General features: G+C 51.0%; 1 protein-coding gene across 5 annotated transcripts in view; it reads right to left on the bottom strand.

Moving 5' to 3' along the window:
• HOXB3 (homeobox B3) overlaps positions 1-13,336 on the bottom strand; it is a 41,499-nt gene that overhangs the window by 7,323 nt on the left and 20,840 nt on the right. The gene's annotated exons all lie outside the window — the stretch shown is intronic.

Genomic DNA, 13,336 nt, shown 5'->3' with positions numbered 1-13,336 from the left:
GAATTTTAAGATACCCCCCCCCACAAAAGAGTAAAAAGAAAAGAAGGTGGAGAGTGGTTTTTTTTTTTTTAAAGAACAGGTAAATTTTTAAACTGATACTGGGGAGACAGGGAGGAAGAGGAGAGCAGAGGCAAGGAAAGCCAGTGAAGTTCACAGCTCCCCCAACACCCCACTGGTGAACCATTATGCTAATTTGAGAAGTAGCATTGGGAGGCCGAGTCAAAGGCAGGCCTCGCCTAGGGGTGGGGGTGCTGAGTGCCCCTCTGAGCTCATTCGCGGTTGGAACACTAGGACTTTTTTTAAAGTAGTTTCACTCCTCCGGGACTGGTGGCTGGGTCTCCCGCCTCTCGGTGTCTCCCTCCTCTGGAGTCTCCAGCCTCCGCTGCTTCTCTCCTCCACACCCTCTCCTCTATTCCTTCTCTCTCCGGCAAATCTCCAGGCCCAGTCTCTAACCAAGGGAGAGGGAAAGACAGACTTTTTTTTCTTTCTTTTTTTTTTTAAACCACCTCCTTTTTTTTTTTTTTTTTTTTTTTTTTTTTTTTTTAGCACAGACAACAAGCGGTGAGTGATGATTTTAAAAACCCAGAACATCTTGCAGGGGGAGGAGGGTTGGGAAAAGGGTGACAAAAGGAGGACCCTGGGTTTAGCTTGAGCTCCAGACTGGCTGGCAGTAGAGGGGCTGTAAGAACTTTATGGAGAAGTTTCTGTTAAGATTCTCACCTATGAATAGGCATGGGGGACTAAGAGGTGCTACGGACATTTGTGCTTCTAAGAAGATGAGAAGAACTAGCAGAATGGCTTAATTTTAAATGCACCGGTGGAAGAGAAGGAGAATAGTTATTATTATTATTATTCCGAACAAACCTGTTTGTTTCTCTCTGCTCTGCAAGATTTATGACTATTGGCACAAGCGAGGAAGGCCACAAAAGCTAAAGTGTTCTTAGGGTGTATTTGAGCAGGGCAGGAAAAGGCAAGGAGGAGGCCCGTAGGAGGAAGAAAGGAGCCAAGAATGTAGGTGTCTGCAGATTTGGGATGGGGGTGGGGAAAAGCCACTGGATGAGAGGAAAAAGACAAAAAGAGCACCAGGACATTTCTTCCGAAAGCAAAAGTATTTGCAACTCTGCCTAACTGCTGACTCGGAGCTTAGGAGATAAAACAGAAGGCAGAAAGTTTCTCTTTTCTACAAAGGCAGCTTGGAAAACTGGTTCTCTTAACTTCATGTAGACAGAGCCAGCCACTACACCCTGTGATTTCCTCGTTAGAATACTTGGCTTTTGCCTCCTCCCGTCTGGATGCACCAGGAGAGGTGATGGGACTGGGGGAAACAAAGGTGAGAGATGGTTTCCAGCTATTGTCTCCCCTCCAGAAGAGGATGGCTGCGTCTGGCAAAGCTCCCTCACACCCTCTCACTCCCCACTCAGAGGCTGTGCTTTGGGATGAGAAAGGGAGTGGTCCCTGGACTCTGGCCCCCATTTCTTCCAGGTCAGCTAAGTGCAGCCAGGTGAGTTGGAGCAGCTGGTTTCCTGGGGCCCTTCTAAACAGAGGGAACCTATGGCCTTCCTACCCTTCAGCAACTGGACCCGCATGCACAGCCTCAGGCTGCGATGTCCTGAGGATCCTATCTCCTGCCTAAAGAGTTGGTCATCAGGGCAAGTGGGGAGAAAAAGTGAGGACGGAAGGTGTGAGCCATTTTTCTGTGTTTATTAATAGTATTAAGAAAAGAAAATGTCTAAGCCAGACCCAGTGCTGGGGCTGAAAGCAGGACCCTCAAAGAGACCCATTAGGGCCATTGAGTATGCAGCTGCAAGAAGTCTGTCCTGAGATCTCTAGACAACCCTGACTGGAGACCTACAGGGTTAGACCCCATGTAACTTTAGGCCTAGGGGGTCAGGGACTTGGGCCAAGGAGGCTTCCAGAGGCTTAAGGGAACCAGCACCTTTGGGTTTTTTTCTCTCACTCGTCAAAATAAAAACGTCAAGACTGTATACCTCAGACTCTCCAGCTCTCCAAGCTGTTAATATCACTGGCTAGAGAAGGCCATTGTGAAATTGAGAGAAAAGGAGAACCTGATCGCTTGTGGGACTGTGCAACTTTTCCTCAAGGAATAAAAAGAGAGCCTGGAGGAAACCCAGCCAGCTGTGGGGCCTGCGAGAAGAGATGGGGCTTCGGAGAAGCAAAGCAGGCCTGGAACTAACTGGGGGTAGAGGAGTGTTCCAGAGATAGCGACAACCCCTTCTGTCCTCAAGCCTCCTCAATCCTTTGTGGTCCCTCTGGCTACACAAGGTGGTGGGGTATAGTGGGGTGGGAGTGAAAAGAAGGACTGGAGAGCAAGGAAACGAACCTGGAGAAAATTTCAGGGGACATGCACTCACAAATTCGGTAGGAGATGGAGTGGGGGCTTCTTAATTCTGGACAACAGAGCCCATTTGTAATTCCTGGTAGGCAATTAGATCCCAGTTTGGTTTCTTTCTTGCCTTTTTTTTTTCTTCCTTTCTCAGAGGGTTCTGGCCAGCAGGCCAGTTGCCCCAGATTGGGGCTGGGAGGGCAGACGGTCAAACAGGCATCCCCAAGGCACCCATTTCATTTAAGGTGCTGCAGGCTAGGGGCTTTTCAAACTCCAGGGGACAAAGATGGGGTAGCGAGGAGCTTGGGCAGGGAACTTGCCATGGAGGACACCAGAGGGGTCTGAGGGAAGATTTTGGGGTCTGGGAAAAGAAGGGAGGGTGGAGAAGGGTTTATCATCCCCGACAGTGAAGTCATGACTAAGGAATAGACTGGAGAGAGAGAGAGAAGAGGGAACAATTTCTTCCTGGATTCGGGGAGGGAAACTTGGGCAACTCTGTGTGTGTAAAAGTGTGTATGTGTGTGTGTATGAGAGAGAGAGAGACGGGGAGAGAGAAATCGAAAAAGAAAAAAACTGAGAGAAAAATTAAGAGACACTAGTGTAAAGTAATAAAGGCAAAAATAGTAATAAAAGATACAGGAAATGTCCCTCTTTATAGACATCCTTTCCATTTCCACAGAGCCAGAACACTCTCTCTGTCACTCCTCCTCCCACCTCTACTGGGTACCCAGTACCACGGGACAATGAGCACTTTAAACCCCCCTGAGCAATCACTGGCCACCACACTTCAGGATCTTGGTGGTGGAAGCACGCCTGTTTCTCTCCCCCAAAAATTCATCAACAGGCAAACGAAAATTCTCTCAATAATGGCAAACTGTCTGGCTCCTTTGAAACTGATTTCTGATCTCAGCCCTGGGGCAGCCAAGGATCCCATCCCCAGCTCAAACAACACAAAATGTGCCTGGTCCGCCTGGCCCGCTGGTCGCTGGGGAGCTGGGACCTGAGAGCCTGGGGGCCTGAGAGCGAAGTATTTAGTGATGGGTCTTTCTGACCCTGTCAGGGTTCCTGATTCCACACTTTTCCAGCTTCATTGCCCAACTTTGTGGCTGCAGCAGAGTGGTGTAAAGTTCACACACACACACACACACACACACACACACGCCCGTCTCCTCATTAGTATTAATAAAGATTTCAAAGCTGGGGGTTGTAAAAGGGAATTGCTAATGAAGAAGGCTCTTGGCATTTGGATCCCCGATCCCCAACTCTCTAATAGGCCAGAGCAGGAGGGAACAAAGGGGCACTGGGCAGGAGCAGATCTCTGCACCTCCACAGAAGCCCGTGTAGCCCCTGCTCAGCAGTATTGAGATCCAAAGAAGAAAAAGGCCGCTAGGGTGGGAGAAGAAATATCCAAGCTGTACTTTCCCCACCCCAGGCGTGGCGGTGCTGCCCTCTTCCTGGCTAAGTAAGAGAAGGGGAGGCAGGAACAAACAGGGCAGCCACAAGGGTCCGCAAAGTCTACTGTGACCATGGAGGCAGCCTGAACACCATAATGAGGGGAGGGCAGTGCGGTGAGAGAAGTTGGGAGCCACGAGCAAGGCAGGCTCCTTGATGGCGATACCTCCCATTTTGAATTAGGACTCCCGACTCGTCTAGAAGCAGTCTTGGATTGGCAAATCCCACCCCCAGCGAATGCTGAGACAAAGGTGGGCAGAGTGGAGAAGGCAGAGGGAGAGAGACTGCTAATCTTGGACAGCTTGAGGGCTAGGAATGCTGGGGAAGAGAGGTAGCAGCAGGCAAGAGAAGAGCAGGGGCCCAGTCCCTGCAAGTGGCTGCACGGATCTCTCCTGACAGATTGGATGTCTCTCTCCCAGTGACCTCTGTTTAGCAGACAATAACTCACTGGATTAATGACCAATCAGTGGAAGGCCTTCCAAATTGCCTCCAAATATAAAACTCCAAAGTCAGAATGGGATAGGGCCAGAATCTGGGCCTGCCAGGCCTTTTGTTTTTTTTTTTCCTCTCCCAAAATAGTGTTTGGGGCTAGACTTTAGGGAGTAGATTGTTGGGCCATAGACTGAGGTTTCCAGAGCTCCAAAGATGAGGTTGTTTCTCATCTCTTCTCACTTCCCTCTTCCCCTAGAATTCATATCTCAAACCACATTTCCCAAGGCAGCCTGGAAACCTCCGCTCCCCTGCTGGCCTCCTCATATCGGTGATCTTACAAGAAATTGCCCTTCTCACAACCATGGACCTGAGAAGCCACCACTTCTTTCTAATTTTATCTTGTCCCAGTTGGGGGAGAGATGGAAATTAGAGCAAGAATAGAGTAGGAGTCTTCCACCATCTAGGCCTTCTGTCCTGGTGGCCCCAAGGAGACCTGGTAGAGTGTTGTGGCACCCTGTGTGTGCCTCCTCCCAGGAAGAGAGGGCCCAAAGGCCCAGGGACCAGGGTGAGGCTGGGGAGGTGGTATCCCTTGTCACAGAATCTAAACTCTGAAACCACAATTCAGTCCCTGGGCTTCAGTAGGAGGCATCTCAAAAGCCACATCCTAAATGACTCCAGCCTTAGCCCAGTGCCTGGCAGGGAAAGGGCCTTGCTCAGTGGGACCCAGCCCCTCCTTCCTTAGCCCCTCTCCAAATGCCAATCCCACCTAGCTAGCCCCTCTCTGCTGCCTTCTAATTTCACTGCTCTCTGCTAGGTTCTTCCTCTGCTGAGAATAAGGACACTTTCAGGAAGAAAAATAGCCCAGATTCCAGTGGATTTCCTGGAGCTAGTCTGAGTAACCATCCATTGATGGAGGTGGATACAAACTCTCTGAATATTACAAATAAGCATGCAGTAACCTATACCCAAATGCCCACAGAACTCCAGGACATGCAAGGGAGCTGCTCCCAAGCACTGTCCCACAGAGGATAGATACACAGCTGGCACCTAATTTCAGAAGTGGGGAGAACTCAGAGAGTGTCCAGTCCATCCCTGCCATTCTTACAGGCAAGGAAACTGAGGCCAAGAGTGAGGAAGTGATTTGTCTAGAGTCATGCTTGGGATAGGCCTGGTAGTTGAGAGGCCTGTATTCTAGGCAATCCAGCTTGGCTGTGCGATATGAGGTAGGACACTCCTTGAGCCTGTGTCCCCTTTTGTAAAGTTGAGAAATGTGTATGGAGGGGAGGGGTTGGGCTAAATGATCTCTAAGATCCCTGTTTTGGACTGAAAGTAATTCTCTGTGTGCTCATGTAAAAGCGAGTGACAATAAGCAGTAATAAACCGACTTCAGACAATAACAGGCACCATCTTCACTAAATGCAGAGTATTTCCTCTTGGGATTTAAATGCTTATACATACCGTACCCTACCACTGAGCACAAACCCAATTCCTGGTCCTCCATCTGCCCCACAGAGGTTCATGTACTAGGTTTTACTGCTTTTCTATGGTGGGGGGGGGTTGTTTTCTACCCTCATCACCAAATCAAAAGTGTTATTTTGGGATGTAGCAACCTAAGCAGTAAATAATTAATTTGTACAATTAAAGGAGGAAGCCTTCAACCTGGCAATTTTTAACCAGGCATCAATGCACGCATTGTACCAGCCTAGCCTTCTCACCCGACCCCCACCTCTGCCCACACACCTACCAGCCTCCCCAATTGCCTCCCCCACAGTTGGAAAGCAGCATTCCCCAGATGGCCAGCAGGGTCCACAGAGCCCGATTCTGCTCCCTCCCAACAAAGTGCCATTCTCTACGTGCTCCCCCACAGCAACCGGTTTGCCAGCAGCTGCCCCTCCAAGCTTGCTTTCCCTACCCCCCAAAGCTATGCTGGGCTCCAGGTCCAGGCTCTCTGCTCTTGGGAAACATGTAATCCACCTTCCCAGCTCAAGATGCCCCAACAATGCAGCGAGTTTGCATTTCAAGAAACTCCCATTAATATCAATTTACTTCACTGAAACCTCGGGTTCTTCATCAAGTTGATGATTTATGATAAAATCAATTAAATTACGGCCACTTAGGGCCCAGCCGCTTCCTCTCAGATTTCATTGGTGCGGGGCCCAAGTGTCTGGTGGAAAAATGCAAGTTTAGCTGGAGGCGAGGAAAGATAATTCTGCGGCTGAGAAAATTTAATGCAAAACAATTTCCAGGCAAAGCTGGGCGTCTGGACAGAAATGCAAAAGCCACTAGTTGGCCTGTGGAAATAACTATGTGGGAGTCAAAATGTTTTTCTCCCCACCCCCATCACCCTGCATGGCTCCCTCCCCGTGTTTGCCTTTGTGCTCATTTGCCCCCCTTTTAAGCAGAGACTTTTGGGGGAACTTGAGCAGTAATGGTGGGACCCAAGCTTGCCAAGGCTCACCCTCCAACCACGGATCTCCTGAGATCTTCCCTACCACACCAGGCCTTTTCCTTCTCCCCCTTCCTCTTCCTACCCAACCATGCTCACTAATTCTTCAATCTTCCACTGCAAAGTTAAAGATTCAAAGTGAAGATCAGGCTGCGTGGGCAGAGGGCATATGAGGAAACAGTGGAGGGGCAGGGGGCCAAAGGCTGGGCCAAGGGAGCTGTGCTGCATGTGGCTGTGGAAAAAGGAAGGACAGGCAGGAAGGAGCACTACTTCACGGACAGGGCAAGGGGCAGCAAAGTGTATCCAGAGCTACCCCATCCCACAGTGCCAGAACCAGAGAGCACGGAGTCTCCCTCCCAGCTCCCAGTATGCCTGTTCACAAAGTTATCCTGCAAACCTATCCGACAAGCCCTGACCAGAGCGCACGCACCTCTTGATGTGGATGTGCAGATGCGCTCACACAATACACAAACACACCTACACATGTGCATGCCCGCACACTCCTCATACTTCACACAGACCTACCACACCAGGTGCCTGCAAAGCAACAGTTCTCACTATCTCCCCACATCTGGGAAAATAAATCTCAGCACATCAGCCTGGCATCACCTCCCACTCCAAGAAGAGGGGCTTCTCAGGCCTCTGTTCTGTTTGGTTTTTGGTTTCCAGAGCAGGCGGGGAGTAAACACAGCTTCTCTGAAGCCATAAATCACCTCCTCTCCTAGCTTCTCAGCTTAACACCCAGCCTCAGCGCAACCCCTTGTAGTTTTGGCTTCAAATAACCCGCTAGGTGCTAAAGGGTTGAGCCACGGTGGCAGCTGGACTGTGGGAGCAGGACTCAGCCGTCCCCACCCCCACTGGCCCCAGCAGATGCCCCTCACACTTCCCTCAACACCCACAGCTCACAACTCCCCTAGAAAACCCATCCAGAGCATCCAACACCCTTCGTGAGGGAGAGCTCTCCCATCTCCTAACTAGACCCTGTCCACACCCCACACAAACAGCTCCACATTCCTCCACACTCACCCTGCACCCGAGGTCTCTCTACCCCCCTCTCAGCCCCCACCCCATCTCTAAGTTGCTCTCATCTTTGTCTTCCATTGGGATCCAGGCCTGTCCCAGGAGACAGGCCTGGGGATGGGGGTCTGTCCATCCCTTGTGCCCACCCTGAGCGCCCTGGCTCAGCACCCCACACTTACCTGTGAGGTCTCCCGCTAGGGCGCGGGCAGCGGCGGGCTGCCGGGCGCGGGGGGCGCGCGGGAGCCGAATGCCAGGCCTCGGACCCTCGGCCCCTGCTGGGGCTCCGCCGCCGCCGCCACCGCGGCCGGCCGCATCCTGGTCACTCAACCCCCAGCAGCCCCGGAGCGTCCCGCCGAGTTGGGGGAGAGGCCCGGATGCGCTCGCCCCCACCCCGCCCCCGCCCCCGCCCCCGGCTTTGTTCCGCCTCCTCAGCCGCCCGGCCGAGGCTCGCTCGGATCCTGCACTCCGGGCGTCCTGAGAAGCCGGAGCTCCCGCTCCGCCAGGGCCCTCGTGGGGCCGCGGGAATCGCGGGCCGGTCTGGCACCGAGCTGGGCTCGGGCCTTGAGAGCACGCCAAGTTGCTGGGCCAGAGGAACGGCGACTGACAGGGGCACCGCGCGGCGCGGGGAGCGCGGGGGGCGCCATGGCGGAAGGCGGGTACACCGGCGGCTCTTCAATGTCACCAGCGAAATGGGTTCCATATGTCCGACCCGACGGAGAAGGGAGGGAAAGGGAGAGAGTTCTGGGCAAGAGAGGGGGGTGGGGGGCGCAATGGAGGAAGCACAGCGAGGGGGCAATGGGAAGGACTGGAGAGGCGAGAGAAGTTTGCATTTTCCATTTTCCCTCGAGTTTTCTAAAGCTGCTTAGGCTGGTAGGAACTTTCTTTCATTTTTTCCTTTTTCCTTTTCTTTCCTGAAAGATGGGGGAGGGAAGAGATTAGTAAGGGAAGCATCCGCTGCTTAAGGCTGGGGGTGTCAGGGAGGAGATGTGGATTGGAGGTGAAAGCTCTCTTAGGTGGCTGGAAGATCAACAACTTCTCCCAATCCCTAGAGAAAGAAGAGACCAAGCCCACAAGGGGGAAGAAAAGCCAAGGAAGAATTCCAGGGTCCAGGTGTCTCAGACTGACCTCAATCCCCGCCCTACCCCCATGATGGAATTCGGCTTTGGGAGGTCCCGATGGTTGTTACTGATGGTGGCGGTGGTGAAGACTGAAGTATCCAAGACATCTTGGCCATTCCCTGGCACTTCAGTTCCTATCACAGCTGCGTCACACCTGATTTAGCATCCCCAACGGCCTACTCTAGGGTCCTTCTGAGATGGCCTTGGCTTTGGGCAGCGTCCTGTAAGAAAGCTACTGGGAAGATAGAGAGCATGGAGTCTGGAGAAGCTTCCTTCTGTGCCTGCTCCCCAAGGGGGTTAGGCTCTTTCTCTGTGTTTCTGTCTCTATTTCTGCTTTTCTCTCCTCTCTCTCTCTCTCTCTCTCTCTCTGCCTTTTCTAACCATTTCTGTTGTCTCTGTTCCTTTCTCACAGCCCCTTTGTCTTCTCACACTGCCATTCTCCATGTCTTAAGTGAATTTGAATTGAGCCTTGCAAAGGACTTAGGAGTGTCTCCAGAAATCACTTCTGGGCTGGCTCATTAGGCTGCCTCTTTCCTTCCCCTTCTTCTGTGGGAGAACCACCCTCTGTCGTGGAGAGATTCTCTTCTAGAAAGAAAGGGGCAAAGTGAGTGGTTTCCTTTCCACTTCTGTTCTTCTCACTTAACTCTGTGTGTGTGTGTGTGTGTGTGTCCATCTAAGTTGTGTGGCTCCTTCCCGGACAGCCTCCCTTCCCCCCCCCCCCACTGGTCTTTGTCTCCGCTCTCCCTGTCATCCTCTCCTTGGGCTCAGGCTTGACTTCTCACCCCAGAAAGGGATCCTGCTTCTTGTTCTGTCTCTGGGTCCCTCTCCTTGTCCTTCATCTTCTCACTCTTCATCTTTCTATCCAATTCCCCCAGTCATCAAAGCGTTAGCAGCCAGGCTTCTTAAAGGCATGGAGATAAACATTACAGTTATATAGAGAAAGAGCATACCAGCAGAGAGTCTGGGGAGAAGATGGAATTAGCAGCCTTCCTAAAGCCCTGTCCACCAAATACATTCTACCCTATCCCCTGAACAACACAAAAGCAAATCAGAGGGGTGAGGAGTACAGAACTGGTAAAAGACAGCATGCTTCATGGCTAAATGAACTAAAGAGATATACATAGATGGATAGATAGATAGACAGACAGACAGATATATTAACAAAGTCTTTTCAAACTTGCTGATTTGGGGGGTAGGCCTAGATGCCTGGATGGAGGGCGTCAGGCCTCACATAGGGGGATTTAGTGAGATAATGGTGACAGGGATGGTCCCCCTGCTTTGTCTCCTGGGGAAGAGTCTGTGTGTGTGTTGGGGAGAGGGAGGGGGAGGCAGTATTAGTGCCACCTCCCCTTCCCAGGGCCAGAGAAGACAAAGACCTGAAGGGGGCTGAGAGAATAAAAAGGAAAGGCCTGGGGAGGGGGGTCAGACCTCCAGTCACAGGCAAAGGCAGCAGCGGGAGGAGAGAGGGAAAAGGGGTGGGAGCAGGAGTTGCAAACACGGGGATAAGGGGCCTATGCGACTGGCTCCTGGCTTTCCCTGCTAGCTGTAGTTTGGCCCAAAGAGCAAATCCTTCAGCCCCCCACCCCCACTTTGTTCCCCATCTTCCAAAATAGGCTGAAATCAGAAGCTAATAAAAATGATTCTGATTCTACCTTATTTCTTTTCCTTCATGTCCTTCCTCCTCTCCAAGGAAGAGGTGATCATTCTCCTCCTTTCAGGGACTCCAAGACTTTGGCCTAAACTCTGGAGCACCAGTTTGGGGGGTGAATTCAGCCTCTTCATGCTCACTGCCCCTCTCCAGCCACTTTGCAGGTGAGGGAGAAGTAGAAATGCTTGTCTCCCACACTGAGTATATGTGGGATGCTCCAACACTCAAGGGAGTGGGGAATGGGACTGAAAGTGTTAGAGTCCCTATGCCCCCAGGACTCTTTGCTGCCTCCCCCAGCCCTTCTCATCTCCCCACAATCTCCAGCCCTGTCAAAGCTGTCCATGAATCTAGACACTCCTCAATTCCTTTATCCAGGCCAAGCAGTGCCCCTTCCCATCCCAGCCTAAGGTCTTGGCCTTCTCCACTTTCTCTCCAGACACTTTGCAACCCAGACTCCCAAGTTGGGAGGTGTCACCCACCACTGCAAATCACCTGTTAACAAGGATGGGGCTCAGTGTCCACTTGGAGCAGAGTGTGGGAGCAAGCTCCTGGAGGTTGCAAGGACTTGGGCCTAAGGTGCCACTCCATGCTGCTGATTGCTGCTGATGCCATGAATAATTAACACCTGGGTGCCTGTCATTCTGATTTTCCTGCTCAAAGGTTTACACTAGCAGGCAAAGTTAAATATCACAGATGATAATGGCTATAAAGTCAGTTGGCCTGGCACCAATCAGGGAATGAGCAGCCAGCAGCCCAGACTGGACTTGGTGAAGGCTCTGGCCCTCTGCCCCTCATCTATCACAACTTTGGGGTGCAATGCAGGATGTCCCCAGAAGCCACCTCTGGTTTTGCTCTTGACCAGTAGCCTTTTTCCTAATGGGAAGGAACTGGGACTTCCATATGAAACTGTAGGGAAAGTTACCAGCTCTCTCCCCATCTCAGTCTGCATCCCATTTTCTCCCTCTTTGGATTGGGGACACACCCCATGTCCTCGAATACTCTCCAATTTTCTGAGACCACCTGATTCCTAGAACATTTCTAGAAAAACTTAAGAGAACTTCTCTTCCCTTTATCCCCAATGAACACATAGTATCTGCTGCTCAGGAAACTTTTCTTTGTTTGGGAGGTCGGAGGAAGGCTCCTGGGGTGTGAATTCATTTCCTTGTTTTGTTAGCCAGGAGGGTGGGGAGTCCAGGCTTTCAGCTTCTCTCCCTGCCCTTCACCCTTTGCCTGCCTCCATTGTCTCCCCCAATTTGGGTAACTCCTCCACCCGCAATGATCCCCCATACACATCAGTCCTATAAATTAAGTTTTAATACTATAAATGAATCTCTCCTGCCCCTTTCCAATTGCAGAGAACTTTGATTTGGTCTTCATCAATTACAAAAAAATCTTTGCCTTCAACTCCAGTAATTTCTTCCTCGGCTTCCACCTCTCTTGCTCCCAGGCTCCTTCTGCTTCAGAGTAGGGTTTGTTCACCCGGGGCTGGAGTTGGAGAAGCCAAACTCCTGGAGGGGAACCGCTGAAAAATGAAGCTCTGTCTGCAGCTGCAGGAATGTTGGCCTATCAGGCTTGCAAATATAATTTTTATATTAGGTCGTGGTCTTTGACTGGGTTTATATGCCAATGAGGCATTTCTGGTTTACCAAATTTATACAAATCTCGCCTTAATTGATAATCACAGATGCTGTAATTTAAGACCTCCAGCTATAGAGCTTTCATATTAACTGCTGATATATTACTGTAAATCGTCTGAAATAACCAACTCCTGGGAGCAGAGCAGAGAGGGAGGAAGTGCCTCCGAGAGCGACTCTCTCCCGGCCGCAGAAACAGCCCAGCTTCCACATCATTTTCCATGAGAAATGATTTATCGAAGACATGGCCATAAACAACACAACTGGCTCACAAACACAGGCAGACGCGTGTGCGTGCGCACACACACACACACACACACACACACACAATGGTTGGCATGCCGGCCGAGATGCTGACACCCATATTGCTATAAATCAAGAAAAAGGTTGGAGGAGAGAGAGAGAGGGAGAAAGGGAGAGAGAGAGAGGAGGAATATTCCTAAAATCTCTATGCAATGCCTCAATGGGTATAAACACAGAGTACCGTGTGAAGAGAAATGGCAGGAAATGAAGATGGTTATTTGTCACATTTTACGACAATAACATTAATAACAAACAATAAATTTACATGGACATATAAGACGCGGTAGGTAGTGAGAAATCCCTTCTACTTACAATACCCCAGCCCGCGGTGCGGCTCCGGCTGCGGGGCTGTTTTATTGCTGCCTCCCTTTCTTTTTCTCTCTCTCCCTCTCTCTCTCCCCCTCTCTCTTTTTTTTTCTCGGGGTACAGGCTTGTTTTTCAAAGGACAGTTGAATTGCACGTCAGAAACAGGGAGACCGAGCCTGCGATTTTCCTGACGAATACATATCTATTCTGCAACCTCGGCATTAATTATTTAATGAATCACGTGACCGGGAGGGGGAAGGGGGTCTTTCGATTTCAGGCTCAAAGGACCACTATGACCTTCCCCTTCAGGAGGAGAAATTTTCCTGCAAAATAATTCCCCCCCACCACCACCAATGGAATAATAGAGTTCTCTCTCTCCCACACTCATATCTGTACCTACTACCTCCATAGCTCCCTAACCCCCCCCCCCCAGACACACACTTACCCACAGCCCACCTCTTCTCTCTCCCTTCTCCTCCTGCTTCTGCTTAGTTCGTGGAGGTGCAGAAATAGTCTGCAGGGGCGTCTGAGGGGTGGGGGTGGGGTGGGCACGAAGCCCTTCTCCAAGTCCCTGGATGTCTCAGCTTCCAATTCTTCTCTCCCCATCCTTTAGGATTAAGATTCTCTCCCCAA

This window comes from Eulemur rufifrons, chromosome 9 (assembly GCF_041146395.1).
Source record: "Eulemur rufifrons isolate Redbay chromosome 9, OSU_ERuf_1, whole genome shotgun sequence".
Lineage (NCBI taxonomy): Eukaryota > Metazoa > Chordata > Mammalia > Primates > Lemuridae > Eulemur > Eulemur rufifrons.
The sequence above is the reverse complement of the archived record's forward strand: the minus strand, read 5'-3'. Positions and strand labels throughout refer to the sequence as shown.